The sequence below is a fragment of the Corvus moneduloides genome, chromosome 2 (genome assembly GCF_009650955.1).
Source record: "Corvus moneduloides isolate bCorMon1 chromosome 2, bCorMon1.pri, whole genome shotgun sequence".
NCBI lineage: Eukaryota > Metazoa > Chordata > Aves > Passeriformes > Corvidae > Corvus > Corvus moneduloides.
Genome location: NC_045477.1, coordinates 90,652,254 through 90,664,070, shown reverse-complemented (window position 1 = coordinate 90,664,070; position 11,817 = coordinate 90,652,254).

The window sequence follows — 11,817 nt, the reverse complement described above, 5'->3', positions numbered from 1 at the left end:
CACTGGGAAATAAAGGCTTCCAAGAAGCACTACAGAGATATTTATGGGTGAGGGTTAGCCCCAGTACAGCCCCAGTATGAACATTCAAGGCTCTATTCCCTCAGCTTCCGTGTTTGTTTGTGATCTCTTCACCTTTTAAAGTGTGCTGTGTATAGCCTTTTTGTGCTATAAGGCTCCAAGGAAAAGAGTGAGGTCTGAGGAGATGGGGTGTAGAGCTCATGAGTGTTGTGTCCTCCATTGCACCCTTCAGAGGAGACACCAGGCAGGGCAGGAAAAAAAGGGGCAGAAAAAGAGAGAAGAGGCACCAACTGAGCAGGACAGGACTAACACAGTTCCTGCAAGACACTTCAGTAACAGCATGGGGCTGAGCAAATGGGCTATAGCCAGTACTGCAGGAATTTGCTGCAGTTCCAAGTGCCAGCTCATCCTAACTGGGCTAGCATGTTTTACTCTCCTGCAAAATTCTATCTAGTGTCTATCAAATCCCAGTCTGCATAAGCTGAAATATGGCTGAGTATGAGACATCCCAGTCTTTACACAGCAGAGTACAAAAAGATTCGAAAGATGAAGTGCTGCCTTGGATGAGGAGCTGTGGTTGGTTGGAGGGCCAAGGAAGCCTGGGTTGAGTCTCCTGCATAACTAGTTCATTTTTTTGGAAGAAATTTGTTTTTAATAAGAACCTGCTGCTCTTCTTCCAGGTGCTACTTTCCCATCGAGCAACACAAGAGCTGTCAGCTTTGCCTGTCCAAACTGAGGCATAGACGTCTAGGCACGCATCAGGGTGGAGGTGGAATTTAATCTAACAGAGAGAACTGAGAACCCAGAGAAAACAGCATTTTGGAACTGATGTTCTCTCTGGAATATTGAAAGACCTTATACATACCTCAGGGATTGTATCTGTATGGATGGGTGTGGAGACCTGCTTGCCTGCTCTTATACTTTGAGCTACCAGGCTGCAGGCCAGCTCTGATATGAAAACTGAAACCGTGGCGATGTGACACTGTGTGTGCATTCACCATAACTGTGCTCTCTGCAGGACTTACCAACGGCTCTGAGCTCTTGGTTAGTGCAGCTACCTGATACCCAGACCAGTCTGGCTAACATCCAGCTGGCTCAGACCATAAGCAACTGCATGCACCACCCTGCATGGGCACTTTTGCTTAGTTGCAGTAGTCAGTTCCCACAATGGCAATGCAGCAGTTGTACACAGACACAGAGTGAATTGCTAGTCACTGCAGTGGAAGCAAACTCTTCCTTGTGACAACAACACTCTTGGTATATCATTTCATATTTCATAGTACATAATCCTGGATTGTTCAAGTAAGATGTAAAAATGGCAATATATTGAAACCAAAGAAAAAAAAATTAAAACCAGAGCAACTCTAAACTGACATTTTTAAAATTTCTTTGAAATGAAATTAAGCTTTTCAAAGACAAATGGGTTTCTTGTGGCTCCAAAAGAAACAGTCAGCAATAAAATCCAGACTTACTTGTGTGTAAATGATTTAGGTGGCAAGTGGGGAGGAGATGGTCATAAAGGGCTGAGCTGAAGAAAGTACATTTGCAAGTTCTTGAAAAACCCACGTAGGAGAGAGTTCCGCAGAAAAACGGAATAGTATGACTCAATCCAGATAAGGTTTTCCACAGGGAATAAAAGACAAAACCTTTGATCTAGGTTGCTGTGATAGAAAATTGAGGAATAAATAATGGTTCTGTTAATGTCTTAATCATAGCTTATACGTGATGTTCTCTTGCCAATATTCCTTTGCTTCTCATTGTACTTTGACACAACACGATTGCAGGAGTGTATCAAGTAAACTCAATAGCTCTTCCAGAGGAGGCCTGTCTCCTTGTAGCCCACCAAAGCTGGATGTATCAGAAGAAAGGGACTAGATGAAAAGCAGCCAAGGGGACTTCCTGGCTGGGGATTGTGTAGCCAGCCATCAGCCTACTTTCATGGAAAAGCTAGTAAGGGAAGCATCCCCAGGGAACCATTTGGGCAAACAATGACAGATGGATCTGGGGAGTCAAACGTCTTGCTTGAGCAACATCTGCTGGTGTTGGAAGTATCCAGAAAGCCACACCACACTTAAAAATGAAACAAATCTTCAAGAAGAAGAAGAGCAAACCAAGATAAATTAGCTGTAATAACCTGCACTTTAACCATCATCCTGAATGAAAAAGTTGCATAGCAGAAGTCAGGCCAAGTAGAAAGCAGAGATCATTCAGTATCATAATCAAGCCTAAGCCAAATAAGGGCTGGCCATATCCCAGACTTCCAGGTATTAAACTCTCAATCCTGCTCAAAACATGGTTATTTACATGCTAGTTATTTACATTCTAGTTCACCTGCACATTGCTCCTAAAGTATGGGGAAAGCAAAACACTTAAAAATTTTGGTAAATGAAGCTTTCGGTAGTGAAGCTTTGTTAGATTTTTGTGTTGTTTGTGAGTCTTGTATCTTTTTAAAGCCAGAAAACTGAGATACAGAATGGTTACACTGATCAAAAAGCAGAAAGAGAGGGCACCAAGGCTTTGAATAGAAAACATATAAATTCATAAGAAAAGGTATGAGGAAGCATATTTTTGAAACTATTATCCCTAATAAAAAACCAACAAAACCTAGTGCTACAGTGAAATTATGTGAAATTCTCACACCTGTTACTACATTTCACCTAGCATATTGATCTAATGACTGAGCAGGCTGTAGACTTTTGCTCAAAGATCGTAAAGACACAGTACCCTGCTCCAAGATGAAAAAGCTCTGTGTCTGCACATAGCAGATTAAGGCTGGTTCCATTAGTGTCAGAAACACCTCTGTACTGTTTTATTCACTTTTACAGATACAATTGTCAATAATTACTTGGCCTTCTGTTTAAACAGGGAGACACCTGGTCATTGATGAATGAGTTGGTACCTTAGTGGCTTAATGTATAGGAAGCTTTTAAGTTTCTGGAGGACAAGTGAAAACTGAGTTATTTATAGTTTAACCTTTCATTTCTTTTCATGCTTCATATCTTTGAAACCAATGTCATTTTTAGCTGTCAAAATACAGAGGCACCAGTTTCATTTTTGCAAACCTACATATTTAAAGAAGGATGTTTAAACAGTGCTGGCAACTTTGTATTTCTAAATGTTAGTGTTCTGGTTTTCATCTAAATAAAGGAAGCAGGATTTGCAGTTGAAATATAAGTTTGTAAGCACAAAAAATACAGTTGGGAAAAATATGTGGAGAAAAAAAGCGCCAATTAAAAATATCTGTGTTAAAATTGGACTGTAATGACTGCTGCAATATTGCTGTTACTGATGCAGTCACTGTAAAAAGCAGAGTGCCAGGGCCAAGTACAGAAGCAAGAGGAATTAACTTTTAGCTACTCCAGCAGGGCAGAGCCCTGTGAATCACACTAGGAAGCCCAGATCAAATCCTCTTGTGTAAACATCATTCGGGGCTGGCTCTAATCCTCCATGCACCCTAGGAGGACTGCTGATGTGGCATTCTCCAAACACACATTTGCTTTGCGTAATTGTGGGCAGTTGCTCTTGTGTGCAGGAGGCCTAAGTGTGAGCCTTCGTATCGTCTGCTCAGGGGGAGCAAAAATAGATGGGGGAAGGCAAATTCTGTACGTGGCTGTAGGCTCCCAGGGCCACCCCATACACCCTCTTGTTGTCACTGTCCTCCTCAGACATAGGATATCCTCCCCCCAGCACACCACCATCTCATGCCTGAGTCCAAGCCCTTGAAGAGCCAGGTGGCCTGTCCCAGTCCTACGTCCTCCTGGCTCTCCAGTCCTGTCACTGGTGTCCCCCTGCTTTTCGCTGCAGTTGTCCGCTTCAGTGAAGAATGCTGAGGACCCATCTCCTGTTTAGCATCAATGTTTAACTTGCTGAATCAGGACTCCATGTAATGATTCAGACCTGGTTTCTGGTGACTAATGCTGGGCACTCCCTTCCTCCTAGGCAGCAGTAGCTCCTCAGTGCTCCCAAACTCTGTTCAACCAGCCAGCTACAGGACTAGAGGCCAGATGTTCTGCTTACTCCCGCTAAACAAGTGGTGGCTGTTTTTTATGTACACAGCAGTGTCAATTTTTAGTCTGAACTTAATTTTTTTTCTTTTCAATCTGTGTGGTTATATGATCAAAAAGTATAATCCCTGCAGACACAGGTCCTATAGTTGACAGAACTGATTTTCTTGAAGAAAGTCTGGGTGGGGTACTGTGAAACTGTTGGTGTTCTTCTCACTCAGCTGGGATCAAATGTGAAATAAAGCAAATACCTTACCATGAAGACCTTATTATAGGCATGGTTTTATCTATGTAAATCTTTCTTCTTCCAGGCTATTTTATCATTCACACATAGAACTTTAAGACTTAGAGGAGCACTGAGTAAAAGCTCTGGCACATCTTCCATTTTCTTCTCCTCACCCATCAAACACAAAAAGTGTGATATAATACAAACACAGCAATTTCCCACAGAGACGACCATACAGCATCACAGCCAGGTACTTTCTGCAACATTTCCCTATTTCGTTCAGCAAGAATTTGAAAGCATTATCAGTTTGATCACTGTTGTGATTTCTGTGGTTGAAGGAAGCTCACCAGTCCTCACAGGCTCCAGTGTGGGAATGCCTGCTCATGCTGGGGGGATATCCTGAATTCCTGATTCTAGATTATTGGTGAGACAAAAATGTTTGTTCTATCAGCCAGGCCCATCCATCCTGTGCAATTTGTCTCTTCAAGGCTTCAGTGCAGAAACCAATGACATCCCCTGAGAGTTAAGCCTTCTTAACTAATCATCTAAAACAGCTTCAGAGACCTTTTGGCTTGGTCTGGATCTCCCTCCTATGGGTTTTCCTGAATGTGTTCAGTTTTCGTCTCTTAAATTAGGTAATTTCTCATCCTCTGAAATATCTCTGGTATAAGCATGAATATGAAAGGTACTTTGCAGTTACAGTGGTCTGTGCTCTGTCTTAATTTGTCAATGTCAGCGTAACTGGATGATGCAGACTCCCAGTCAAAACCAATAATACATTCAGCTCTTGACTGCAGGAAAGTTTGCTGCTATTTTGAATTACATTTCTTATAGCTATTGCAAAGCTTTCTCTCAGTTGTCTGTGAAGCAGCTGAGTAGATTTTTTTAATAGTTCCAGCATGGGAAGTTCAAGATGATGTAGATGTGGTCAGGCCATTTTCCACTACCCAATACCTCACAGATATCCATTATGACAAGAAAAAAAAAAAGCAAAGGCACATTGTGGTATATCACCTGATACTACACCCAGTTGCATGCTCAAATCCTTGCAAATTTAAGGTAAATGACTTGTATTAGAGCAATGACTTCTATTCTTTGTCATCTGTGAATATTTCCTTAATACCTATTCAAAGTGGGATGTTTCACAATTCTTTGCCATGACATGCTGTGAAATATTTGGCTGTTGTCTTTAGAATCTGGTAATGCCAATCACATTTTTGTTCTTACTTGGAGCCCAACTTTTGATGCCACATGAGGCAGCATCCTGACAAGGAGAAAACCTGATGGAACAGCTGTAGTTTCAAATACTCCAACAGGTTCACTTAGGCATACTATTACACAATGACCTAGTTTAGGTCTGTCATGGGGAGCAATTAATCTTTGTCACTCCATACTCATTCTAGAAGCACCTGAAGCCCAAAGAACTCCCCGGAGCAACATCTCTTCGTGTCAGATTTCTGTGCAGGGGTTCAGTTCTGCTCCAGAGCACATTTACTCGCTTCCGTAGCCCAGAACACCTTCAGGGTCCCTAGATGAAGGCAACTCTCAGTACAAAAGCAATAGAAATACTGATCACAAAACACAATCCACTGAGTTTTCACGCCCCCAAAGTTGATGGGAGATGAATTTCTTTTGAACTCTGCATCGGCCAGTCATTAGTAGCTCCCAGTGTTATTCAGGCAGTACACTTTCTTCCCCCTCAGACTTCTAAATATTTTCCATGGATCATATTTTCACCAAATCACAACTCTTTTCAGGTGTTGATTTCTGCACAGAGCAGCAGGTGCCTGGATGGCTCTTCACACATGTTCCTCTGTTTGGTGGGTGCTGACACCTCTGCAGCTCCTGCTTTTCTGGATGAGGCTTCCCTCTATATGGGCAACTCCACCTCCTTTGGCTTTTGTCTCTGCATCATCTGCAAATACCATCTGGCCTGGGGGGCCCCTAAAACAGCTTCTTTCACCTGACCCATGGGATGCCTATGAATGCATTGCAGTTAGGCCTCCTCCAACTCCTTAGTCACTTCACTAGAAATGTTTCCTTGAAATGCTGCATCTGGTCTAAATGACCCACCCCGAGGCTGGGAATTCACAGCTGATACCTTTAGAAAACCACCCTAAATTTCTGTCTCAGTGTTTATAACTCGTTGCTAACCTGTCCATGGAGTTAGCTTCTGCAACTAACAAACTATGAGTTGCTTTTGTGCAAACTCTTTACAAAGTAAATGTTAAAACAAAAGTTTTTAATAGTCTCCCCTTGGGCACACAATCTCCCTGTATTACTCATTCCAAATTCAATACACAAAGTTCTGCCTCATTAAAACTATCTTCTGACCAGAAGAGGGAAATCCCCAGAAAAGCTTCCTCAATGCAAGTAACCCCCTCTGTGGAGGTTGCCCTTCTGCTGCTTTTTGGTTTGCTGTTCAGTCACAATTTCCAAGGAGCCATATTTCTGCTTTTTTCTCTCCTGCACATCAAGAAAAGATTTATAAGACTCTGCTTTGCAAGATGCACAGCCTACACATGAAAATTTTTGACAAAAGCTTTTGGCCTTGACATGCTGTCAAGATGCCGTTCTCCTTTCTTTTTCCCTTTAGCTCAGTGACTGGAAAGCCCTCCTACTCAAGGCCAACGAATTTCTCTTTAGAAGGGTTTTTTTCTGTTTTGAGCCCACTGCATAAATCCAAAGTACACAATGGCTACCAGGGAAAGGCCCAGCATGGAGAGCAGCAGTGCCCTCCTTTACTGCCTCTGGCTCAGAGGCAGCAATTACACTATAAAGCTGCATAGCGTGTTATTAATAAAATACTGCACCATCTTTTGGAGGAAGTGCTGTCTGGCCTAATATTTTTAAACTACTTATTCCCTCGCCTGTCTCAGAGAGAGCAGGCACTGGGTGTTGCAACTTGGAGGCAATTGAGTTGCTAAAAAGGTAATGGTTGAGTTAAAGACTTGCTCAGGTTTTTGCAGAGGAAGGCTTAAGTTACATCAGGGCAATGATGGGAGACTTACAAGACTCTCCTAAACCTGAATCTGGCCCTTGAACTGGGAGAATCCTACAGAGTCCTGCTTTTAGGTGACCAGGCTTGCTGCTAATACGCTTTTCTTGGTAGATAAACAGCAACTAAGGCAAACTGCCTTATTCTCTTAATTAGAGTGAAAGAATATTGACTCATACCTCTGCCAATTTGTTTGCTGTGTGGTCAAAAATTTGTAAGGTGATCTAAGGCACTGATTCAGTGGGTTACCAATGCCTTTGCAATAAAGTATTTGTTTAAGTTTTTGTCTCAAGTAAAATAGATGTTATGAAGATTAACATTAGAATTGTACATAATAGAGTTTTTGCTCTCGTTTTTTACTTCTTCACGGAAAAGAAAGGCCTAGAAAAATTTCTTATTGTGGCAGTAAAATATCAGTTAACTTTCTAGGCTCTTTATTGTAGAATGACTTCCATGTAGCGCTATGGCTGACGTGTAAAGATGATCACCATTATTTTATTTTTTCTGTGACTCACTGAACATAAGTCCACATTCATTCAGACTTTGTAGAGCAGAATGATGGGTGGGAAAATTATAGTTACCAGGCAAATTAATATTTTAGTTCAGTCAATTTGTGTTGTGTATCTAGTTCTAGAATAAAATGCAGACATTTGGGACAAAAATCTTGTTTGAGGCCCATGGCTTTTGATCTAAGATTTGTAGGCAGCAGACAGACTTTTTATTCCTTTGTGTCTATGGGAGAACTAGAGTTATTAATGCTGGTAAAATAACAGCTGCTGAATGTTATTTCCATATGATCTAGCAATTATAGCACATGCCATCACCTGATAACTCAGTTGTTCTCTTTTACAGTTCTCACTGTGATGGTTTCAGATATTTAAATCCTTTATACTTCTCCCAGTGTATCAGATGACTCCAAACAGTCAGTGTGGTCCAATAGGCCCTTTGCAGAAGGCTCTGCTTTTTTTCTTTTCCTAATGGGGAAACTGCTTAGTAAGCCTTCTGGGCTCATAAATAGAAATACTGGATGTGTGTCCTGTCTCTGTGCCTGTCTCCTTCTTGCTGAAGGAAGGCCATTTAAAAAATTTTTTCCGTAATTCTGACAGTGAGAGTTACTGAATCCCCATTGCCAAAGATATCTGAGATCTGCCCAGCCATCTGCTGTACCTCTGAGACTGTGGTGCTGCACCTCCTATCCCTGTGGTGTGACTTCAGTGCTTTCCTTTTGCAGAGGAGGGAGAAGGGCCTTTGGAAGCCTCTGGTCCCATCACACCTGGTAATCCAACTGCCTTCCACTTACCTAGCATATGGTAAATTTATATTAACAGTAAAGGCTCTGACAAAAGAGGAACACAGAAATACAAGGAATAAATGACCCAACTATAAAAGCATTTATTTTCTAAGTTATCAAGAGATCAGTCATAGACTGTGCCTCTTACTCCTTCTTCCAGCCACTAGACACTTCTGCAAATACTATATAAAACCAATAAGGAATTAAATGCTGTATGTTGCTAAAGAATTTATATATATGCATGTTTCAGTTCTGCAATCTGTTCCTTTCCAATGAATCCAGGCATGGTGAACAAAACCACCAATATTTTAAAAATTCTGGAAGAAATCACTTAAATACAGCTATTTGAAGTAGAGCAAAGGATACCAGCTACAACAGGGAGATTGGTTTTTTCTGGGTGTTCATGAAGTTATGCTTTCTGCTGATTTTACTTTGTTGATTTTCCATAACTCAATTGTCACACTACTTTTTGTGCTTTACTGCTGAAAAGCTTTTGGTCATGGACTTCTTTTGACTAAACAGATACAGCTGAAGTTTTCCCACTGCCTGAATTCTTTAATTGGAAAAGACTCAAGACAAATATGAGAGGCCACCAGATCCCTTCCTGTCATCTGTAAGTAATTTTCAAAGACTACAGAGAATGTTGTAGACATTTCAAGTTTTCAGTAATCTCAGAAGGAGAGAGGGAATATCCTAAAGTAAATACCAAGCAGTATATGTTATCTGTCCTGGGAAGCTACCATGCCAATCGAACCAAAAATATGTTCTTTATTAGAAAGCTGCCTGCAGCTTTAATCAGCTTTAGCTGATATTTTTTTTTCAGAGTAACATACTTACCAAGGTGTAGAGTAACCTTGAATGGAAGGTGGTCTCTCACTGTCTGTTTTAGCCTGCAAAAAAATCAAATATCATTGTGTGCTGAAAATTCTCTTAATTATCATTGCAATGCAGAATGATCCCACCTCTGACAAGCCATCTCTAGTGCCTCATGGACACAGAAGAATTAATGTGGAGCGGGGAGTATGCTGGTTGTAAGGGCTGGGCTTTTTCTCAGATGAGACAGTTGGTGATTCCATGTGAAAACAAGAAAAATTCATCAAATAGAAGTTGCACCTCTTTAAATTTTGGAGGGTATTTACAAGAGAATTCCTGGAGAGAAGTGTATGGAAATGACAGTAAAGACTTCTGCAATAAAGAGCATGTGGTTTTGTGCCTATGATACATGGATGATGACACGGATAATGACCTGTAGGGCAATAATGTCATTTATGGGTTTCTACAACATAACCTATGCATTGGTGGAAATAATTACATCAGTAATTAAAGGTGCACCTGAAAAATAGATCCTAGGATCAACAACCTTGAGAAACCACAGCAGGTTGGGTATTGAGTTTGGTAACCAGACTGTAAAAGGAGGAACCATGAGCTGCAGATACTCCTTGTTAGCAGCAGTGCCTTCAGCTGGCATTTCAGGATGCTGTTATTAAGTAGTACTACCCTTAGAGATCTTTCGAAATGTTTTCTAAAATCACAAAAGAAATTACATTTTTTGCCCAACCTTATCCAGGAAATAAGGAGACAGTCATGCCTTTTCTATATGCAGTCAGACAGATCCCATGCAGAAGAGCTGCCTTCTGTCTTTGAGCGCTGCTTTAATCTCTGGGCAACTTGTGATTGCAACATGAATCCCAGAGGTTGGCTAAAAGTCCTAGACGTGATACATTCATCTCAAACTCTACACATACTGAATATTTCACTACTGGAATGTGTTATGAAAATTACTTTATTTAATTTAGTTGGTTTATGATGTGGGCTACAGTTTCTTTGGGAATCAGAATAATGCTGAAAAAAAAATCCAAATATCCATGTTTACAAGGAGAAGTCCTTTCTCTTCCTCCTTTCCTCATGCTTGGTTCCAAAATCTGGAAGAAAATCCCCCAAGTCATTAAAAGTATAGAGAACCATAGAATCATTAAGGTTAGGAAAGACCTCTAAGATCACTGAGTCTAACCATGTTTAGCTAGCAACAGTATTACTGTATGTAATAACAGGTCTGAAGAATAGACTACCCAATTTTTAAAAATTTTGCAATTCTTCTGACAGATCCTAACTTCCCAGAAAAGTCTGAAGACATCCTTCAGATATAAGGTCCTAACTGGACACATAATCATGTGATTGCCTAAATTTAGCTGTAGCATTTAAACTTCCAGCTTACAAGTTTGTTGGGGGCCATTCCCAAACATTTCTGTTCACTTAGCCAAGCAGAACATAAGCTATCCTCTAAAAATAGGGCAGCTGATATAAAATTATTTTGTTTGGACCTGTATCCCAATATTGCACATAGTTAAAGTGCTCAGAGCCACATGAAAACACAGCTTTGAACCACAGGAGAAAAGTCATGGCTCAAGGATGTATTACACATATGTGAGGACTACGCGGATGACTTGACAGCTTACAGATGCTTGGGAGGAATACATTTCAGGAAGGCCAAGGCTGTAGATCATTACCCGACATCTCTTCAGCTCTGTAAACTGTTCTCTCCGGGATCAGGTTTCAGAAAGGAATGCCGCCACAGGAGATTTTACCCGATGACTAAAACTGCTGACTTTCCAGTGCGACGTTTTAACCTCCCATTCCATGCTCCACGCTTGCTTTATTTACTAATCCAGCCTGTAGCTGTGATGTGGTGGAAGAATGGGGATAAATATGCCTTGAGAGCATATGTATGAGTGGACAAAGTACCACCCATCACCCCAGCACTGTAGTTGTAGAAGCCCAGAGAACCTGACTTTGTGTCAAGTTCTGATTCTGGTGTGGGTTGTCACTGTAGCCTCTGCTCTGAAACAGTAGGAAAAGACCTCATCTGCAGTCAGGGAGAGAGCATGAACAGGAATTGGACCTCACTCTCAGCTGAAAAATTAACAATATAATAGAGAATCCCAGGTTGCAATATATCTTCTGTTTACATTCTCCATGCTGGGAGGGAACATCTGGACAGGGTCCACTGCAAAGGCAACAGCTGCAGGGAAGTTTTGTAGCCACATTGTTCTACTAGATGTGGCTTTCTGGTGTCAGATTGATTTGGGACAACTCCTACAAAATATATCTTTCGGTGTATTTCAACAAACCACCAGCCAAGGGTAAAACCTCAAACTGTTCAGAAAGATCAATAATACTTAAAGGATAACAGTTTCTTAATGTCACAGAAATACCAAGCTTCTTATTACCTGCTCTTTTGTAGCAGCAAAAATACACGTCAAGATAGAAAAGTTCAAAATAG